This window comes from Tachypleus tridentatus, chromosome 12 (genome assembly GCF_004210375.1).
Source record: "Tachypleus tridentatus isolate NWPU-2018 chromosome 12, ASM421037v1, whole genome shotgun sequence".
Lineage (NCBI taxonomy): Eukaryota > Metazoa > Arthropoda > Merostomata > Xiphosura > Limulidae > Tachypleus > Tachypleus tridentatus.
In genome coordinates, this window is record NC_134836.1 from 85,122,152 (window position 1) to 85,146,511 (window position 24,360).

Genomic DNA, 24,360 nt, shown 5'->3' on the forward strand with positions numbered 1-24,360 from the left:
AAGAAATTAACAATATAAATCATGTTCTTGTGCTTTCGCTAAACATTTTTTCTAATTGGCTCTTCTTATTTCTAGCACGAAACCAGTTAGGATAACGTTAAAACTCTGTGAAAATAAATATACAGCAATCAGCTTGAACTGAACATTATAATGCACGAATGAGAAATCAAATATCATATTCTTGATCAGAGTTTTGCAAGCAAGCCGTTTATATCAGTGTTGAAAGTATTTTGAAAAGCGTAAATTTATGTACATTAAAGTTTTGCAAGTAAGACTGTGGCATTCACCGGTGGGACAATTTTACAGACTGCCAACGCTAAAATCCGGAGATCGATTTCGCACGGTGGACACAACATAAAGCCGAATGTATTATTCTACAAAACCAAAACAAAGTATATTCGTGTCTGCTGTCATCTAGGGAAAAAGGCGTCCATGTATACCTAATTGTATTGTCATGCAGTCAAGACGTACATGTATATACACCTAAATGTACTTACTGTCTTTGAAAACAAGAAGGCGTGTATACTCGTGCCTATTGTTCTGTGGTTAATAATTTTTTTCTACCCACTACTACTCAGGCAAAAAACATAAGGTTATGAAAGATACCCTTAGCCACTCAGAAATCCATAATGCCACGTGAAAATACGTGAGATAATTTAACATACATGTTTTATACTGTCAAACATCATGTTAGTAGTTGGTTAAGTATTCTACATTCCCCAAACTAATGATGTCTGCTAACATAAAAGCTTCTCTGCGTTGAAACTTATACATTAAGTGTAACGTCGACTTGTTCCAAAATGACAACCGTGAGCTAAACTCTGACTCTCGGAGATCAGTTAATCGACCAGAAAATAAAATTAATGAGCCTGGAAAAAGGAGGGGGCCTGGTACCGTAGAAACAAAGCGTTATTATGATGCCTCTAGCAATTCTCCCCCAAAACGGAAAGGTCAAGGACCGAGTACATCAAAGTAAAAGTAACAATGTCGAATCATTGTTTTCAACTTTTTTTTTTCACAGATGACAACAAAGATTTGTTGACTGACCCCCTCTCCATAATACAATACAAAATAATAATGTTTCGTATTTATCGGAAATAAAACACACAAACCTCAAATCCCAGACGTGGTAACAACTATTCTTGAGGAATACAAATATAAGAAATATTCTTTGTTTATACGTTAAGAATGCTCCCAATTCGTATAATTTAAAACTCAACTTTTAAAATGTAACACAGCTTCCTGCAAGTAACAGTTCAGATAACGAAAACGTTATCTGAAAACGTTTCTTTCGTTTGTTTGAAGTAAAACACAAAGCTACGCAATAGGCTATTTACGCTCTTCCCACCACGGGTATCGAAACCAAGTATCTAGCGCTATAACTCCGCAGATATACCATCGTGTCACAAAGGGTGCACAATTACCACTGTACCAGAATTCAGAATGGCCTTGCGATTAGGGCACTTTATTTGCACTCGGTGGGTCGAGGTTCGAATTCTGTTACCAAACAGACTCTACTTTCAGGGGTGATTACCTTGTAATATAACGATGGATCGAACTTTTTAACCAACAAATTACTTAACTGATAGTTTTGTGCATAGACAAATATGAAGAGCAAAATATGTTAGAATAATGTTGCGTTGAAGACTAGTAGAAACTAGAAGACTACTACTATCTGTAAAAGTTAATTTTAGCCACATTTAATTTCAAAATCATTTAAATTTGAAATAAAACGTAACTTAATTGTGATATATTGCCAAGATATTAGATTGTGAGTGTGCTTTTTACAATGAGATTTCTAAACATTTGGATACAAGTTTTTGTGGCTTTGCTTTAGCTTTCCTATTTAATAATTGTATGGAAAATCTTTCATTCATAGGGCGTCAGCTTTCCGTTTATGCACCACTGACCATGGTTACATAAAGTTGTCATGACAACCGCAAAAATGAATAATTGTGTTTGGTCCCACGAACAAAGGTGGTTTTATGCCCATCATGTCTTCTTACACGTATTTTGAAATTCAACATAGGCTATCTATCGCCTTACCAATTTAACATAGGCTATCTATCGCCTTACCAATTTAACATAGGCTATCTATCGCCTTACCAAAAACTGCATAAGAATGCAAAATTCCGACTCAATTATCGTTTTCTATTGTCGAAATTTTCATTAAATGTGCAATTACAGATAATGTAAAACACACATGTGTGCACTTGTACACACCTACAAAGAAATAAAACGAATGACCAAATAAGCAGATAACAACTGCCATTCACATGATAAAGGTAAACAACAAAGAAGCGAATGAAATCAGTACCATAGCTTGGAAACATTTTCGTTTTTGATGTGGGTTTTGAGGGTTGACGAACAGATGACTCAATAAACTTTAGTATTCAGCCTTTAATGATGAAACGATAATATTTGCCAGGTAGTTACAGTACTGAAACGTCTGTTACTCATTAAAGAAAATTTCCCAATTAAAAATATCTAGGAGCAGAAAAAGTTCGATACTCCACGTATGTAATTAATAAAATACCAGAAAATCTACCATTCAGGCTTTATTCTGTTGTGTGTTTACTTATGAACAACCCATAACTTGTATGTACTTCACGAAAAAGATTTAGTTGTATGGTTTGGAGCACAGACAATTTGGGCTACCTGCTGTGTCAGCCGTAGAGAATAGACCCCAGAATTTTAGTGTTGTAAGTCCATAAACTTACTGCTGTTCCCGTGGTGCCTCGAATCCTTCCACTCTGCGAGATTCTATGTGATACGAAATATCTGACAGTAACTCACTGACGTTTTCTACTTCTCTACTGTCTTATTTTAATAATTTTAATGAAGTATCAATATTTTAATGTTTCATAATAATAATAATCGTTGGAATGACTTTTACACAACCCACATTAATGACGTTAAAATGTTATTAAGACGATATTTCCACCTTCCAATTACAATAGCCATACGAATCATTATAAAATCTAATATTAAACATGATGGTGACTCGGTTAGATAGTGGAAACGTAGCCTTGACACACTGGTAGTTGTGTAACGCATTATCGTATAGCGTAGCTGTTGCTAATTTTTAAACGCTTGTTTGTTTATTTTAAGTTAAGCACAAAGCTACATAATGGGCTATTTATGCTTTGCCCACTACGAGTATCGAAATCCGGTTTCTAATCGCAGTAAGTCTGCATACATTCTGCTGTACCGCTGGGGTAGGCTTTTTAAATGCAATCCTAAACAATGAAATATCTGCTACTTGTCAACCACGTGAATCGAACCTTGAATTTAAGCGTCGTAATTTTTCGCTGTCCCTTTCGCGGACTTAGCGTAATTGCATTAGACGTTATTTTTTGTTTGAATCGTGCTTATAAGTGCTTAAAATACTCCATTGTTTTAAAACACAACGTAGTTAATTTGCCAAATTAAAAACCTACTATCCATTGAAAAACTGAAAGAAAATAATACAAAAAGAGTAATTTTATTTTGTATTTAAATTCAATAAAAATTAAACAAAAGCCATGATTCCAATTTATGCGACTACTGTTAGCCTTATTATGAAGGCTTATATTAAACATGATGGTCCAAGTTGGGCAGTCGAAATATTGCTCTAATACGTTTATATGGCTTGTGTAATTAGTTGTAAAACAGTACATATTCGCTTATTCCAGATTTGTTAAAAATGGAGCACAGTTCTTACTGTCATCTCAATTCGAAACAATTTTCATGTCCGACTATTTTTAATGACTTTGAATATATCTTAATATTAACTTCTGGTCACAGCGAGAGATCTAAATAGATCAGAACAAAAAATATATCCAGTTATAAGCAAGCTAATTTTATGCACTATTTAACTTACCTTACCTACAATGATTAGAACTCATTGTTTCATCAGCTGGGCACCTTCGCTGGTAAATATTAAAAAATCGTTCTTGATTGGAAAGGAATATCAAAAGTTGTAGAAGTAATACAAGTTGAAATACAGTTTAAATCTTGAAGGCCACACCTCTTTAGTTTTTATTAATTCATATGCTTAAATGGTCTCATATTTTAAATCTCTCTCTCTAATATATATATATATATATGCATGCATGTATGTGTGTGTACTTTTCGTACCGTGATTAGACTACTTGAATGAAGGGAAAAAAGGTTCCTTAATATATGTATAATGAAGATGTGGTATAAACAGTTCAAAATTTAAGAGAGTGGCGAGGAAGGAGTTATATGAACACTTATAAAATAGCAGTTTGGTCATTAGAGAATGATAATTAAATCTAATGGAAATTGACGCATCTCCTGAGCAAGTCAAATCATAACTTTATGTTGTAATTAACTTAACACATCGAAGCCGTAAAGTTAATGGCAGGACTGTATATTTCCATTCCTAAATAAATAGAAATGACTTTTTGAATCAACTTTTGTAGAAGGATTAAAGTGTAACCGTTTATATCGGATGACTTATATACCCAACTTCATAGCTTCACATGTGTGAAAATAATTAAACTGTATTAATAAAATCTTGACATTATAAGTAATATAGCATCTTACGAGCCACTTTCCGGTATGTAAACGAATATACCGACACATTTCGTTATTAACATAATTGGAATAACAATTTGGAATGATTTTCTGCTGTTGATTTGTTTTAGTCGTCACTTCAACTCCTCATAGAATTAGTGATAATCTCGAGTAATTGTTAGACTAGTAGCAGATAACAAAGTGCATACTCTGACCCCTTCAGGAGTGTGGATCTGATACGATCCGACGCCTTGAATAACAAGGTTTATTGAAGGACAACTTTTACCTTTATACTGTGTCCGTTGAACAAGTAAATTGTATGTCGTTCTAATGCAACAAAGAAAAAAAACAACAACACTCCGAGTACAAATTGTGACGTCTGATACAGGTACATGAATCAAAAAGTCGTACCCAACATCAAAACAAAGCTGTATATACAAGTATACATGTATTCATTCCTTTAATTAGAAACCTTGGTCATACTCACAGACACTTACAGATTGCTTTTACTTACGGTAGGAATCAAAGTTTGACTGCCAGGTTTAGGAAGAATATTCTAGACATAGCAGTATGTCACACTGTAAAATCTTAATCAATTAATGTTATAAACCATAAACTGTATTGACTGGTATGAAAAGCAAAACCGTATTCCTAAGTTCCTAACAAAATAATAGCTACGTATAGACTTATACTACGGATATACAGTACTTCGACTAAAAAGGCTTGTGGGTGTAAAATATTTTGGCCTAAAATAAAGTATATTTTATACAAAGTTAAACAAAAAATAAAATAAAATGTTTTGCCTATTTTTGATATCGTGGCTTTTTTGTGAAAACTTCGAGAAAAAACCGACTTTTTTACAGTAAAACTGGACATAAAACATATAGATGAAAAGCAAAATGCTCTAAGTTATATTCTACTTTTTGGTGTACATTGTTTTGGTGTAAAACTAGTAGATTTTGCACAACGTGTGAGTTTGCTTTTATTTAATGAGGTTGAAGGGATAGAGTTTAGTTGCATTTTTCTTTATATGTTATTAAGTAATATAACTATTTTACGCTTTCTTACCAGACTATTTTCCTTCGGTTTATAACGTTAGTTTACGTGTAGTCTCGAGCACTTCATCACAGATCGTTTTTCAACGCTATATGAACCTTGATCCAAGAAACTGATATCTTCATGTCCATCATCATGCGCAACCGAATGTTATTCTCCAGCTCAGCATTGATAATATGTCATCAAAATACGAATCGAATATCTAATCTTACATACTGCTCTATTACCATTGGTTTCTGATAACTTTTATATATTTACATTATAGTACAAGTTTTGAAGTGTATCTTTTAGCAAATGAATCAATATTTTATCAAGATAAATATTATTCGATTGAGACTTTTTTCTTTTTACATGAATGAAAATATTGAAGGTCAATTATAACGTTTTCACAAAAATTGCACCTTGTGCTATAAGGAAGTGTACAAAAATTCAAACTTTTTATTTTTTTTTTCATTTTATTGTCAAAAGAGCGAATGATGAAACATGCATCTCAAAATAATGTAGTGAAATAAATGTTGAGTTTAAAAATGTGTACAAAAAGTCCCCTAGTAGCACAGCGGTGAGTCTGTAGACTCACACCGCTATAAACCGGGTTTCGATGCCCATGGTGGGCAGAGCAGAGATAACCCATTGTATATTTTTGTGCTTAATTTCAAACAACCAAGCGTAAAGAAAATAAGTTTACTAACACTGGACTAATAGTACTCATTTGGGGATTCTATACCACCATTATGTATGAGACGTTTAAATGGTAGCATACTTACCAGGCTTGTCTGATTATGATTACACATTAACCTATCAATAATAAAATGAAGATAAACATTGGCGACTTTACAGGTACTAGTTACCATGACCCGCATAACATAATTCAAAAAAAATTTTTGAATAATTTAATTGTATTGTGAAAGTAAATTTAAATACAAAAAATGAATATTGAATAACAAATACAGCAAAATATTAGATGGCTTTAAAACAATAAGAATTTCACATATACTCAAACTTTTGTGCATGAAAATTACTGAGACTGACAGTAAGAACTGTACAATAGTGACGTGCACAGAAAGATAGTTGGGACGGCTCAAGCCCCTCATTTCTTTGCCCTCGTGTTCCAAAAGTGCTCTTTTTATCTGTCATAAAAATTTCCATAATTATGAAAAGACACATAGATCCTACACCTGTTTAAATACGAGTAATTAGTATGAAAAAAGAATATTCGGTTAAAATAAATTAAGTCTTGTAGAATTCTACAGTAAAATGAATAATTCTAATATGCACTGCTTAGTTTTAGATCGTAAGACTACCTGAATAGGAATAAAACAGGATCTACTTGCTTCATGTGTATTTTTATCCTATTTATGTCTTAGGCAACTCATAGTTTCCCATAACCTTCAAAAACCCAGTATTCCCTGACGATGTTTCAAAAGTACCCTTTTATTGTCCTCTGCACATTTCTGCTAAACTACATTAGCAAGAGATGTAGGATAAGGAAAGTTATACTCTTTTATAATGATTTACAAAACTAATACTAATGTATGAAAGTTGACTTGTATGTATCATGTTTAATATGATACTTTAAGCCTTTCGCTATTAGACGCAAATTCAAGATTAGTCTGTGACGCATTTTGAGTCATTCTATGAACTACATAATTTAGACTGAAAACTTTTTCTACATTTATTAATTATAGTATGCTCATGACTGTGACGTTTACAAAACCTGAAGATCGTGAATGACTGATTGTCATCATTGCTTAACATTCTAGAGTATTACATCTTCATTGCCAGTTGCGTGATATTTGTCTATGATATAGTAATTTGAAAGGAAAAATTACATTCGCCTCATACGTCTAGTAACAACTATAGAATAAATCGTACACTTTATTTCACAAAATCCATTTTTAACGCATTGGCTTTAAATATCACGTTTGATATTCAAAACAGTGAAGGGTTAAAGAAGCATAATAAAGTTCCAACGTCGTTGATGTAGATTGCTATACCAGATACCCAGAAAATTTTAAAGTCGGGCACTGTTGACTGAAGAGCGAAATAGTTACCTATTAAAAATAAATTAATACAAAACTATTTAGAAATACAAGGCTGCTGAGTTACTTGATTTACTAAAAGCTTCAATAACAAACATAAGAAACTGGAAATTAAGATCTATAATTTTTTTTGTATAATTTGGTTTCGAACTTTTAATGATATACAAACACTTTGAAATGCAGTATTCTATATATAGCCTTTCTTTATTGCGGTTCTTTGGTAAAAGTTATTAGTTTACGTTTTATGTAGAAGTTTATATTATTTGAGTTTAAAATGTTAGTTCATATATAGTTTATATCACTTAATTACGGTTCGTTTGCGAACTCTGCTTTATTTGAACTTTGGCCCAACAGACTGATATCCTCACGTGTCAACATGAAGACATACTCTGTAATTCGCTCTATAGCCTAAATACACAAAGTAAGGCACTCTCAAGCATAGATACATACAATATAGAACTCTAACGCCTAAATACACACAACATGGCATTCTAAAGTTTAAATACAGTAAGTGTTAAGTGTGCTATGCACAAAAAATTACATGTAATTCGAGCAACCACAGTGTAAAATCACGTAGAATTTTTTCTTTAAATAAGTGAGATAAACGTGCAAATAAGTGTGTTCTTGGAAGGAAATAAGAACGATCAAAATTTAGTGGGCGGTGATGACTGCCATGTTTCGACTTGTTAATGCTTTCTTCAACATTAGTTATTTATACAGCAAAACATTTCCTTGGTTAGAAAATTAAAATCTTACATGTGGCTTTAATCCTAACACTAAGAATGTGCTAAAGGTATGACTCATCATAATTATATGCACTTAAGTGGTGACTTTTTTCAATCCACTTCAAGCTTTCGACAAAACTTTGTTTTCATAATTACTTTAGCTGTGTATATAAACAGATAGTGCGTGTATCCGTTCCATTAGAAATTTAAAAATTACATTAAATGTGACTTAATGCTCAATCAGTTCAAATGAGTTACTGCTAGCTGGTTAACTGAGAGTTGTATGTAAAACACACGTATAAGAACATTCAAAAATAAACTCTAAATGAGATCATCATACCTTAACAGCTAGCGCTTGTATGTGTGAAAAACCAGTCGCTTAAACCAGAAGATAAAAAATGGGTAGATGACCTAAATCTTAGCGGAACCGGGACTTGAAAATGACCTAATAGCCTAAAACTGTTGAATGCGTCTAAACAGTTTACTGCTAGCCCATTAAAGGTGATCATACGTGTATGATTTCTATAACCCCTAGGCCTGTAACATAGATGCACATGCAACCTGTTTACCAGTGTAGCTGCATGACCGACATACAACTTGTAGGAATATATGTTAGTATCAAATCTACTACCACACAGCCTGTTTATCAACGTGGAGCTCCTACGTGAACGACCTAGAACTTACAGGAATATATGTTAATATCAAATTTACTACCATATAGCCTATGAAGCTCCTACATGACCGACCTAGAACTTGCAGGAATATATACTAGTATCAAATCTACTACCACATAGCCTGTTTATCAATGTGGAGCTCCCACGTGACCGACATACAACTTGCAGGAATATATGTTAGTATCAAATCTACTACCACATAGCCTGTTTAACAATGTGGAGCTCATACATGACCGACCTAGAACTTATAGGAATATATGTCAGTATCAAATCTCTTACCACATAGCCTGTTTAGCAATGTGGAGCTCCTACATGACCGACCTAGAACTTATAGGAATATATGTCAGTATCAAATCTCTTACCACATAGCCTGTTTAGCAATGTGGAGCTCTTACATAACCGACCTAGAACTTACAGGAATATATGTTAGTATCAATCAACTATAAAATAGGAAAGGAAAGTAGAGCACGAGTTTATCACGTGTATCCGTTGTGAATTTTCCGTTCTGTATATGCAAAATTCAGCACATGTAACGCCCATCAACGCCTACTAAGTGATTGTAGAAAGTCTTTGATACTTTTAGTCAGAGAATACGATTTGAACCAATCCTGAAAAAAAGGCACCAGTAATAATTATATATAATATATAATAATTATAGTAATTCGAATGATAATTTTTTTTCGTGTTTAAAATTTCTATGAGATGTTTTTTACCAACTCTGCATTATCACGTATGTCACTTGTATTAATACCGTTATAACCGGAAGTCCATGTATAAGAAGTGCCAATGTTAAAGAATTCTACATTTGCTCCATAACCTTAAAACTACGCCCAAAATCAAACCGTGTGATTCACATAATATGTAATTATATATAGCGACCTGTTGGTTTTAAAGATGTTCAACAAAACCCACGAACTTTCTAATTAAATTAGCATTTTAACACAACAATATTAAGGAGAGTAAAAATTACATGGTACTGTACGAGTGGCACGTCATAAATTACTGGCTCGATGCATATACAAATTCATTACCTTTTTTTGCACGTTTTCGTAAATATGTTTCAACACTAGAACAAGTTACTAAAGATTTAATTTTAAAGTGAACTATAATTGCAACTGATATTGTTTGCATGGCGTTGTACTGAATATGAAATGACTTATACTGCTGTTAGGCTCTTCGTTTCGACTTTCATAAAACGTTAAATAAACAATAATTGAAGAAGTCCATCTAAAATCCAAGTCCGTCATCGTTGACAAACAGACCTGAATTTTATGTAATGTCATTTCGTTTTTACAAGACGTTAATCAATGTAATAACAGCGATTTGTTTCAAACTATATCGATAAAAGACACAAGTTCACTTGAAATGTCCCTTACCACCTATCTGTAATATCCTTTTTGAATAACTGTTTTAGTTCGTCATCATACAAACTTCTAATCACAGTTAAGCACAAGAGAAACTACATGATTTCGTTTAGTATACTCACATCTTATTCATTAAAAAGGATATACAGACATCTGGTTTGTTAAGTACGTACACACATTTTATTCATTAAGTACACACACATATATATATCTCATTTTGTTAAGTAGATACATACATATTGTTCCTAATAAAGCTATCTGGATATATCACCGTTCCATTGTTTAATTTCGACGTGATAAGTAAAGCTAAAGCTCGTTTATGTAAATCTTGGAGCCCAGCATGGCCAGGCGGTTAGGGCGTTTTACTTGCTAGCTGACTTCGAATACTAAACATACTCATTCTTGTAGCATTATAATATAACAATTACTCCCATATTCGTTGGTAAAAGAGTAATCTAAGAATTAATGGTGGATGTTGTCGACTAGCTGCCTTCCCTCTAGCCTTACACTACTAAATTAAGGATGGCTAGGCAGATTACCCTCGTGTAGTTTTGTGTGAACTTAAACCATACCAAACATAAATCTTGCTTGCTGTCTCTTTGTCATTGGTATTCCCTTCACGATACTTAAATAATAAACCACCAAAGTATTTATTTTATTGTGTTAAAGACAAAACTACACAATGGGCTTTCTGTGCTTTTCTCACCACGAATTTCGAGACCCGGCTTTTAATGATGTGACCCTCAGACTTAATGCAGAGGCAGTGAGGATCGCTTTCCTAGTACTACAAACTATACTTTATGGATGAAGAAATAAAACATTTTATTGTCGGTGTATCATCAAATATCATGTAAGATACACATATTGAAGTACCAAATATAATCTACTCACTGACCCAAATACACCAAATAAAATTAGATATTTATGTTTACACAAGTCGGTTTATAACAGCGAGTCCTATTTTCACGTCTGCATTAAGTCAATTAACTAACTCGCTGAAAGCCATATTTTTATTTTATTCCTGTCAGCCAACGATATGGCCTACATCGTTAAGAAACGACCGTACATCATTCATACTAGAGAACCAACGGTTTCGCTCTATGGTCACGAAAGGGATTACTAACCTGGAAAGGGTTAAGCTTGAAAGACATGGCGTCTTTAGTGAGTAACCTTGAGTTTGGACAGGAAATACATGAAGGAGGAACAAAGTCCGCTAACAAAATCGCTGGGGTTGTAAGATCCAGATGGTCAAGATGTTGCCTTAAGCTCAAGGACAAGAAACAATGACATTTGGATAGGAAGGGAAAGGGTGGGTGGAAAATCAATCAGTGTATTCTTTCTCTTTTGGAAACAAGGTTAGCTCTATAAGTTGTATGGTCACAAACATAAAGGTTGTAGAAAACGTATGATTTTCCTCTCAGCTGTTTTCATATATTCGCAAGAATAAAACACTAGTTAAAATAACTGTACCTGAAATTTGGTTTCTATGTGCTTAAGTATCTGAACCGAAACTTCACACCCGACCCCCCAAATAATAATATAGAAGTTAAAATAGAAAATGTCTGAAAATATTTTTTTATAACATCGTAACATCGAAGCATAAATATATGGGTTAATACGAATGCATCAGTTAACGTGGGTCTCTCAAAATTTCATGAAAATAACAATGCGCATTTTTCTTAGTAAATCCACAATAAAGACTTTATAAGATAATGTATAACATCCCGTGTTGGTTTTTGTTCATAATCTTGAAGAACAGAAGTATTTAAGTAGCTGTTATACTCCCAACCTTCCACCGGAGCTGCTTTTCTGTGAATTTAATTACTTGTATTTTATTGTGACGCAAAAAAGCGGCAAGAGTTGACCTACTTCCGTTGATGACGCAACAGAACCCTACCATATTATATATACATAGTATACATAGTATATAGAACTATCCCCCTTCCTAATCCACAAACACTTTAGGCTTCTTTTGATTGCCGCTTTCGGTGCTCAAGGCTAATACAAGGTTAGTTTTCTCCATTTAAAGAAGGAATATCACTTAGAACCAACAAGAACAGTTTTACACTGTGTAACAAATACATTTAAATTATAATAATGTTTAGGCTTTCATTCCACCAGGATGATTATCCAAGCTATTGCTCTCTCATGAATAATAATGTATTAACGTTATGTATATCACTGTGAAACTGTGAATTAGTGCGTATTTGTAACATAACTGTCAATTCATTAACACCTGAAACATAGTATTTACATTTGCAATTTCTTCAGCATTCAAATGTTTCAAACATAATTATTTTGTAACTTCTAATTTTTAATAACATTTCCTGTGGCCCAGATGTATTTTAAGATCGGAAACCGGATTTAAACTAAGATAAAATACCACATATATATAAACACACACACTAGATATATATCTAGCAAATAGCCCCTGAATTCAAACGCTCTTGGTGATATAAACAAAATGCAAAGAATGTTCGGAAAGGAAAAAGCTAAAGATTTTAGAAAAATGTACATCGACGAAATATAATTAATAAACAACAAATAAAGCAATAAAAAACTTGAGTAATTTCTTTTACTGAAGATTAGATTTTTTATCTACTCGTTGCTACCGTTTGTGTTTGTTTGTTTGTTTTTGAATTTCGCACAAAGCTACTCGAGGGCTATCTGTGCTAGCCGTCCCTAATTTAGCAGTGTAAGACTAGATGGAAGGCAGCTAGTCATCACCACCTACCGCCAACTCTTAGGCTACTCTTTTACCAACGAATAGTAGGATTGACCCTAACATCATAACGCCCCCAATGCTGAAAGGGCGAGCATGTTTGGCGCAACGGGGATGCGAACCCGCAACCCTCAGATTACGAGTCGCACGCCTTAACACGCTTGGCCATGCCGGGCCGGCTAGCGTTTGTGAACTACGGATATTAAAATGTTTATATATATATACATATATAAGAGGATTTATAGTTTTATACTAGGGTTATAATTACTCTTCTTACAATAACCATCTTTTCGGTGGCAGTAAGAAGATGTGGTATAACTTGGGGTACAAAAATATAAGATGAATAACGTATAGGCACATAAAAATTGTGGTCAGCAAACAAATATATCTTTCATTTCGGTATACACAAAGCAAAGCAAAGATCTGGAAGGCCCTGAAGCAAGCTGACCATTCTTCCCGACCCACACACTAAGCACTATCCCTTCTTCTGTAGTCGCATATGTGTAAGAATTTCCTTTCTTCTCCGACCCATTTTCTAACATTTAATAATCTATTACCAGAAACAAATTTATTTTCCAAAAAAATTTTGAGAGTTACTTTTAGACACCTGCTTGATTAAAAAAAAAAAACACATTCAGAGTCAAACTGAAATTTTACTGAAATAACAATAGTCAATTATAATATATTAGTAAGGTTAAATAGCGGGAAACTTTAACATGCAGCAGGAATAAAGCTAATAAGTTTTTAATGTTAGCCCTAACTTGTTATAATTTTGTCAGTACATTGTTCTACTCATTCACTATACGAATTTTTAAAACTGTTTTAATTATATATCATTTAGTGTGAAGTCAGTTCCAAGAGAGGAGTTTAAAAACTGCCGAATATACTAGGGACTTGAAAATATATTTCCGATTGAGAATTTGGTATTGTTCTTATCACTGTCACAGATTTTCTACTAATTATTACAAGTTCCCTTTTCGTACTATATTTGTATAATTTTTGGTAGATCCTTTGAGCCTCCCGCACATCTCAGAAGGTTTTGGGCAAATTAACCTACATGCTCCCCCCCCCCCCTATTCGGACGCTACTTAAAATTTCGAGGGTGTTCATATTATGGAAATGATTTGGCTTTAGACATTCACAAGTTTTGAAGACAAACACATTACACACTTTACGATACAACACATAAGTACCTATCTGTAAGAAACAATCATCATTAGCGAGACTACGTTTTATAGATCACACTCTGTGTTTTTCTATAGTTAAAATAAAATTCTTGACAGAGAAACAAACCATCATGATAGCTGGCTAAACGTGCTATCTATTTCTGTCAAGTCGATCGATATGTTCTCTACAGTTGTTAATATCAAACATAATTTGATTTTTTTTAAAGGATGGAGTTCACTTGCGGCACAGCATGCTGCTCTGAATTAGAACTAATTTTATATTTTACACATTAAAAAGAAAATTATATGAAAAAGCTACGTTGAAAACAGTTGCAACTGAATTTAGTAAAGAATTTTGAATCTCAACAAACAAATCTTATAATGTTATATTAAAATATAATAATAAGAAAATGTGCATGAGATTTTGCTGAAGAAAACAGACTTTGCCTATTAACTCTGATATTTTTGTCAGATAAACACAACAGTACTAAACATCTTTATAACTTATATTGAGGACAAGGATACTGGTTTTTCCAGTTTTTGGCAACACGGATCAGAACACGCTCGCGGCTTTTACCCGCCCTCTGGCGGCTAAATTTATAAACAAATCAAATACAAAGTACATCTATTAAAATATTTTTATTCTGAAATGCATTATCAAATAATTTGAATGTGTGAATAGTAAAAATTCTTTCGATGCGAAGAAGACATTTTCTGTTTATAATGTATTACAAAATGAAATTCACTTTATCATTCTTACGTGTCTGTCTCGTGTCTCGATGAGCGACAAGCAGGGCACGAAACTCGTTGTTGCTTATGTTCAAACACTTAATACAAGCTCACAGCCATCAAAGAATCGATTGCTCAAACGCAGAGTAACTGGCTCAGCTAAGGTCGACAAGAATGAGTGATGTGCAATATCACACAAGGCTAACCGACCAATGGAGAATTCTGATTCTATCTTTGGCATGTATACAGTTAAAAAGAATTCGAACATTTCCGCCTTAGTTTAAACTGTTTTAAATTCGATAACGACTATTTGGTTTGTTTTGAATTTCGCGCAAAGCTACACCAGGGCTATCTGCGCTAGCCGTCCCTACTTTAGCAGTATAAGACTAGAGGAAAGGCAGTTAGTCATCACCACCCATCGTCAACTCTTGAGCTACTCTTTTACCAACGAATAATGAGATTGACTGTAACATTATAACATCCCCACGGCTGAAAGGGCGAGCATGTTTGGTGTGACGGTGATTCGAACCCTCGACTCTCAGATTACGAGTCGAATGCCTTAACCCCCTGACCACGCAGGCCAGTAGCGACGGAGCAACGACATGTCACTAGGTATCTATCGCTATCATAATCTTAATGTAAACAGGAACTAGCGATATCTGATGTCAGCGATTCCTAAAGTCATAAGTTTAAGTATGTTGTTGTTTTTGTTTTCATATTTTTTGTGAAAAGCTACAAAATAGACTATCTGCCCAGAGCGACCCCTAATAGTAAATTTATACTAAAATTCACTAAGTATTGTTTAAGCATTTAATGTGACAAAAAACAAAAAGTTGTATTACAGTAAAGACATCAGAACACAGTGCAATTTGTTTAAATTTGGAATTTCATGCACTGGATCTTTTATTCAGTACTCTTTATGTTGTTGCTAATAGTTACTTCTTTATATAGCCCCTCAGTGGTTCAGTGGTATGTATGCGGACTCAAACACAAAAAACCGGGTTTATACCTGTGGTGGGCAGAGCACAGATAGCCCATTGTGTAGCTGCTTAATTCAAAACAAAACAAGCAGACTTCCTTTTAACTCTTGTAAATTTACGAAAAAATTATGCTCTTTCTTCTAATACAAAATCAACTTAATCGTATGCAAAAACAAATTAATTATCATCTGTAGGCTTATACTGTTGATATCTCGCAGTGATTATCCATACAACGCTCTGTTTCTCGTGGACTTGGCCTAGAAGATTATCTTTCACGCGCTACACTAGTTCCACGACTCTGGGTCACATTCAAGAATACTTGGTTAATGGAGCAGTTTGATAAAAAATAAAAAATAGAGATCAAGCATGTGCAGTTTTGGAATTAGGTCATATGAACAAACAGCATCCACTGCAACTTTCGTGCATACACTCTCTACTGCTCTTGCGCTGCTAAACTCGTCAATAGTAAGGTACACGGTTGGTGAGACGGCAAGGAGTTATCTAAAGGTCTTTCCTACTGCTTTTTCACCACTAGCCTTGGACACATAAATTTTAAACACTAATCTACCTGTTCACTTCTGGGAAATAACAGTTTATTAGTTCTTCTGTTTCAAAACAACGATTATGACATACCACCGACACTTGTTCCATAGATGACGATTCTTCCGACTAATAAAATCACTATATCTTGATTCATCTCACCGGATTTAGTCGCATTTTCGTTTTATTATTATTATTGATGTTGTGATTTTATGAGACTATATTTCAAGCAGACGGTTTCAAAAGGTCCAATCAACGGAGTACACCACCAGTCTTCCAGAATATTGACGTTTTAACAAAGTTCTAAAATATATTTCATTATGTTATATTTGCGTATTATTTTCTCTCCCTTTCCTTTCAGTTCAAACATTTCGTTTTTGTTTTAACAAAGTATGAAACTTCTGATTTATGAACAAAATCCTGAAGTGTTAGTAATAAAAAAAAATCATGTCCTCAAAAATCAGTAATTATATAGAGAAGTGCATACAACTAGGAAGAAACACGGTTTTATCAGGTGTTAGAATACTTTACAAAGGACGGATGCACACGTAAGACCTATTTTATTATCTGTTTCCTCGCTTACTATCTGAAAGAAAGTGTCACACAGCTGGAATTAAACTGTGCAAAAACCTAAACAATTAACTGATACTCCAAGAACCAAACCGATAACATATGGTTTGACAAACTTTTCTCCTGTGATTTATTTAGTAGTACATAAACAGACTTTAAATTCTTCAATGCACAACGTGTATAAAATGCCGGTAAATTATGAGTATGATGTAAAGAAGTGGGTTACTATAACTGACCGTGATGTTCCTTTATATTACAAGTCACCTTAACAATCAACGAAATGATCAACCACAAAGCATTTTTGTTTCTTTTTAGCGCTCAAGTGGTATTTTACTTACGTACATGCATAAAGTAGATGACGCAGACTTTGTGGCGCTATTACAACGTAAAAAGTGATAGGTTTGTCAAAGCCAATGAAACACGACTGGTTGACAGAGACACGTTATTATTTTCCATACACAAATAACGTGTGAATATGAAAGACTAAGATTTTCTGTTAACATAACTACGGTGTTTCCAACAACTGTTAACATTACTAGAAATAGATATCCTAGTCAAATTGCTTAATTTCTCATTGATTAAAACCATAAAGCAATCAGTATTAAGTTCAAAAGCATATATATATATTTTAATACAAGGCAACAGTTAAACCCATTATGGCTGACATAAATACTAAGTACATCATACGTTTTTATTTTTATATATAAAATATTGTCAGCACACTAAATGATTGTTCTTGACATAAGTCAATAGATACGTAGTTATACAAATGCAGACAAAGACTTCGTGACCAAAAGACAATCTAAGAGATAATGAACTAGTAGCTGTTATACAGGCACCAGATGGCAATAGCAATAATGCGTTAGGTGTCACCCAGTATAAATCAAAATGTACTCTAATCGCATAGGCGTGTGTATTTTTCTTATAGCAAGCAAGAGTGGAATCGGACCCCTGATTTTAGCGTTGTAAATCCGTAGACTTATCGCTGTACCAGCGGGGAACATAGTATAGGTTTGTTTGTTTTTTAATTTCGCGCAAAGCTACACGAGGGCTATCTGCGCTAGCCGTCCCTAATTTTATGTGAATTTAATTACTTGTATTTTATTGTGACGCAAAAAAGCGGCAAGAGTTGACCTACTTCCGTTGATGACGCAACAGAACCTACCATATTATATATACATAGTATATAGAACTATCCCCCTTCCTAATCCACAAACACTTTAGGGTTCTTTTGATTGCCGCTTTCGGTGCTCAAGGCTAATACAAGGTTAGTTTTCTCCATTTAAAGAAGGAATATCACTTAGAACCAACAAGAACAGTTTCACACTGTGTAACAAATACATTTAAATTATAATAATGTTTAGGCTTTCATTCCACCAGGATGATTATCCAAGCTATTGCTCTCTCATGGATAATAATCTATTAACGTTATGTATATCACTGTGAAACTGTGAATTAGTGCGTATTTGTAACATAACTGTCAATTCATTAACACCTGAAACATAGTATTTACATTTGCAATTTCTTCAGCATTCAAATGTTTCAAACATAATTATTTTGTAACTTCTAATTTTTAATAACATTTCCTGTGGCCCAGATATATTTTAAGATCGGAAACCGGATTTAAACTAAGATAAAACACCACATATATATAAACACACACACTAGATATATATCTAGCAAATAGCCCCTGAATTCAAACGCTCTTGGTGACATAAACAAAATGCAAAGAATGTTCGGAAAGGAAAAAGCTAAAGATTTTAGAAAAATGTACATCGACGAAATATAATTAATAAACAACAAATAAAGCAATAAAAAACTTGAGTAATTTCTTTTACTGAAGATTAGATTATTTATCTACTCGTTGCTACCGTTTGTGTTTGTTTGTTTGTTTTTGAATTTCGCACAAAGCTACTCGAGGGCTATCTGTGCTAGCCGTCCCTAATTTAGTAGTGTAAGACTAGATGGAAGGCAGCTAGTCATCACCACTCACCGCTAACTCTTGGGATACTCTTTTACCAACAAATAGTGGGATTAACCCTAACATCATAACGCCCCCAATGCTGAAAGGGCGAGCATGTTTGGCGCAACGGGGATGCGAACCCGCAACCCTCAGATTACGAGTCGCACGCCTTAACACGCTTGGCCATGCCGGGCCGGCTAGCGTTTGTGAACTACGGATATTAAAATGTTTATATATATATACATATATAAGAGGATTTATAGTTTTATACTAGGGTTATAATTACTCTTCTTACAATAACCATCTTTTCGGTGGCAGTAAGAAAATGTGGTATAACTTGGGGTACAAAAATATAAGATGAATAACGTATAGGCACATAAAAATTGTGGTCAGCAAACAAATATATCTTTCATTTCGGTGTACAGCAGCAAAGCAAAGATCTGGAAGGCCCTGAAGCAAGCTGACCATTCTTCCCGACCCACACACTAAGCACTATCCCTTCTTCTGTAGTCGCATATGTGCAAGAATTTCCTTTCTTCTCCGACCCATTTTCTAACATTTAATAATTTATTACCAGAAACAAATTTATTTTCCAAAAAAATTTTGAGAGTTACTTTTAGACACCTGCTTGATTAAAAAAAAAAAACACATTCAGAGTCAAACCCGCGACTCTCATACACATCGCATAGGAACTGTTTCTGTAACATCACTATTGTAAGAACTAATATTAACCAAGTAATAACTGTAGTGTTTCCAAACTTTTCAAAGTATATGAATACAGTATCGTAATGTCTAGCAGTTACTGGTTTACGATGTATGTGTATGGTTTCTCATAGCAAAGCCACATCAGGCTATCTGCTGAGTCCACCAAGGGGAATGGAACCTCTGATTTTAGCGTCGTAAATCCCTAGACTTACCGCTATACTAGTGGAGGACGTACTGGTTTACGATACCTCTTTCAGATAGTATAGAAACTACAGTTATTTAAATTCACATAGCTACCTAAGTGGGAAAACTCATTAAATAAATATCCTTTCAGAGTTTGTTTTACTTATTTATTCAAGAAAGTAACTAATTTTAAGCTTTTATCCAAACACGAGAGAAAATTCCTTTTTATCGAATTAAACAAACCATAAAACTACTTTTTATAGCACATAATTGTTTGTAAAGTTTTCATTAAGTAATGTCTTTTCCATACAATGTAATATTAATACTATTCCAAGTAAAATATTACAATCTATAATACGATAACATGACCGCCACACAATTCTCAGTGTACAACGTAACAGATGGTCCTTTTTTAATTTTCACATTTAGTTAAATATATTGAATTAGGTCTTTCAAACTACAAATGTTTCTCAACTGCACAAGAAACATGCTTAATCGACTACTACGGAATATAAAATGTTTCACCGTTTTCCTCTACCAGTTCTAATTTCCGGAAACTAAACGTAAATCAATGACTCCAACGAACAATCAATGTAATCAAATCCATAACTTCATAAACATCCGGATAATTAGCTTTAGCTCACCTCCAGGCAGATAAATTTGAGAACTTATGGTGAGGAAATGGTCACTGAAACAAATTTCCACATACAGTTTGAGCATTGAAGAACAAATAAATAAAATATTACTTCGAATCAGACGAAGGATAACTAATACACAGACCACATCCTTTTTTTATGTCTGTTTGTGTATGGTCCTAGTCATAAATTCCTTTCTTAGAGCTAAACTGCTCGCTGTATCCGCTTGGTTTTCCAAGAATCTCAAGTCTCCTGGTATAAAACTACCTGCTTAACCCTCTTTATCTGGAAGGGCTACTACACTAATACTATAATGGAATCAAGTAACAAAGTGGTTAAATTAGTTTGATTTGGAAACAACAATCTCGTTAAAAGTGCGATTATTTATATGTATTTTACATATATAAAAATAGTATATTGCGAAAAGGTATATAGAAATATAAGTCTTACTACATACTAATATGTCCTAATGATCAATCGTTGGTTGAAGTATATAACTTAAGAACGGTTATCTGGTTTATCGGATTTAAACATTAAACGCAAATAAATGTAAGCTTTGAAAATCCACTTTTAGAAGAATAAGATGGGCTGCCAATGATCATGGTTATTTAGGTAAATAGAGAGGCGATTTTACTGAGTTAAAATAAAACAACGTTTTTCATATATTCTTCATGACGTCATTATAAAAATGTTTATAAACACTGAACACCTCAAAATGAGACTTATTAACACATACTGATATTGGCCGGCCAAACATTATCCTTGTGCATATCTCATTATTACCACAAGATTATCAACCATACTTGTTGATATTGGTCAGAAAAAACATAATTCTTAGTGTATATCATAATATAACCAAAAGTTTCCGAACTAGACATATTGACGCTAATAGTAAACCAAGTAGTTCAGACAAAGTACAAGTATAGTTCAATACAACTTTTAAACTTGGTAATTTTATTCTGTTTTACAGACAAACAATACAGAACTGTAGGAATACTATATGCTTTATACACAACCCGGAATTTTGCCCCTTCTCTGCATAACACGTCATTAATAAGTGTAACATAAAATAAGTTTTCCACTTTGAATTACTCAAGGCCCAGGATCTTTTCTCCATAAATTTTCCTGTCGGATAAAATAATGAAAAATTATTTGTTCATTATTATTTCAGTTCTGTATTAATAAAGTGAATTTCAAAGGTTTGTCTTGTGTTACATTTGTCCAAAACAGCACAATGGACGACTATGTTTGCTGCACCACCACTAGAATCAAACTCAAATGTTAACGTTATAAGCCCTCGAGCTGAGCCGTCATGGGAGGGTACAAATTAAAAGAGGCGGTACTCTATATATGCAACACATACACTTAGTGTCAAATTACATCCACTGGCGTGTATGTGTGTGGAATGAACTCTTAATCCAAATTGTATACCACAGATGAATATTTTGTGGTGAAAGTAAGTTAATAAATTTATACAAATTATTTGTTAATAACATATAAACACTAACTGTTGAAAAATCACTCTTTTTTTTTTTCCAAATAGCTACGACCTTTTTACACCTGTGGTGTGTTTCATTTGTAAACATGTTTACTGTAAAGATAAGACATAATATAAAGATATATGTACAGTTAGTTTCCGAATCAGTTTCATGCTACTTGTTGGTGTCTACCATATTGGTAACACGTGGTGGTTGATTCAGTAACAAGTATACTTTGTTTTAGACAATTAAGCAAACTACCTTCTTGGGATTTACTTCTACGAGTTACGTATAAATTTGCAATACTTATAAGTGAGTTTCTCCTCAGTATACTTCAACACGGATCTTCATATTAAGAGGTAATACTTGTTGTAATACCTGTTATTGGAGTGACTTCAGTATCCCTAAACTATTTTAATCGACGATCTATAATTTTTACGAGAATTGAGAAAAGACATTTAGACATTCATTTATAAAAACAAAACAAAAAACGTTATATTTGAGATGTTAGAAGTACGACTTCAAAGATTTTGGCGAAATAATTATATCATCAAATAAATTCTTTAATTTATATCACGTACACCAGTTACTTATTCTGTATCAACAAATCATCACATCTCTAAACCGGCTTATAAACTAAATAGCCTTAAAGTTAAAAGAATATACAACTTATTATATGTTTATCAATCTAGATCTAACCAACAACAACAAAAAACTTTAACGAGAGTGTTTTTAGGTTTTTAGTGAGTAAATAAAGAATTTAAAACAGTTTAAAGTTTAGTAGGTTTAGTTCTCAAACCTACTGCGTCTATTCTGCCTAAAATTCCATTCAAACAGTTTAAAGTTTAATCCTTTGTGATTGGTTGTGATTGCAGTCTCATAAAATTCAGGTGTGTCGTTAATTGGATGATTTAAAACTTGAATACTTTTTATAAGTTTCAATAATTAACTGAAAGCTGACGTATGTGTAATTAAATCAAATAGAACTTACCAGTTCACAACCGACAGCAAACAATAACTAGAGGTATTCGCAGGCAAAATCTACTGCCTGAGTGACCTCTAGTCTCTAAGTTGACTGGAGAAAGTTGGTCAAACGATACTGATTAGCTCTACCTACAACGTCACGTGATTAGTCTCAACACTGCAACACCAAAGAGTTGGTTAATAAGAGTAAGTTTGGTTATATGGGTGGATGGTCCCTCGAACGACTCACTACAGTATGTCTGGCATGCAAAGACTTGATAAACTAAATTCAAAATAGATTATCTGAAGCATATTCAGCATTTAAAACTTTAAACATCTTTTACCCTTATAGTCAATTAACTAAAATTTTCTTGAAATAATGTTTGCAATGGGATCCGCAGTCTGCGAACGACATCAAGGACGGGTGAGGCAGACGACTGTTTTACTCAAGACCAAGGCTGGCCAAATGCCTGAACCTAGTTACAACCTTACCATGTGCGATTTTGCTATACTGAATTTGCGCGTGCGCACGCGTCCTGTCATTACAGAGTCCCTAAGTAGGCCAGCAGGCTGCAGCAGCTCAGAAGGTCTCGAAGAGGTGTAATCGTAAACCAATCAGCATAAAGTGTTTGCCTAGTAAATTGTAAATGCTGCCCTCTGTGAAAGGATAAATGTGTTAACCGTTATTTGAAGCAAAAAAATAATTCATTTCTTAAATAAAGAAAGGTTTTAAATAAGTAGTATCATAATATAAATATTAATGGTTAGTTGATAAACAACCTTATTTTATTAACTGTCTTCAAACTGTGTGTCATCGAAGTTAATTTCTGTGGGAAGGGTCAACGAAAATAATGTTTTATAATAACAGAATTAACTGACTTAACATTTTGTTTTATGCCATTGAAGTAAATTTTTTTTAACATTATAACAGTGAATAAAAAATATAAAACAGAGTTAAAAATATGACAGAGGGCGCATCATTTATTAGAGATTTTGTAGAGCTTGCACACTAAATTTAACTTAAAAGTTGTTTTTTGACGAAATACTTATCTTTCTGTTGTAGCGATTTTAACAATTATTTTGAACAGTGAACACAGTGAAACTTATCAGCCTGGTTTAAAACCTTGAAAAGTAGACTACTCTTTAAACTTAATCATATAAATTAAGCCCATTAAATATAACCTATGTTTCAATCGTTAATCTGGCACTAGATGAGTGTATATTGTAAATAAATATGGATTTAATTTAGAATACCAATAAAGATATGTGGACCGTGCATAAGTAAAAAAAGAATGATTAACGCATTTTCCATTCTTTATGAAAATTAAAACACACACAGAAATGTTA

General features: G+C 33.5%; 1 protein-coding gene across 2 annotated transcripts in view; it reads right to left on the reverse strand.

The window, feature by feature from the left end:
* Positions 1 to 23,615, reverse strand: part of LOC143233868 (ecdysone receptor-like) — a 98,170-nt gene extending 74,555 nt beyond the window's left edge. The window contains exon 1 of one of the 2 annotated variants that reach the window (XM_076470688.1): positions 23,042 to 23,615. The gene's annotated coding sequence lies outside the window, so the exon portion shown is untranslated. Of the gene's footprint in view, positions 1 to 5,589; positions 5,724 to 23,041 lie in introns of those variants that run through there. The other variant, XM_076470689.1, reaches the window with a different exon arrangement.
* Positions 23,616 to 24,360: the final 745 nt, after the last annotated feature.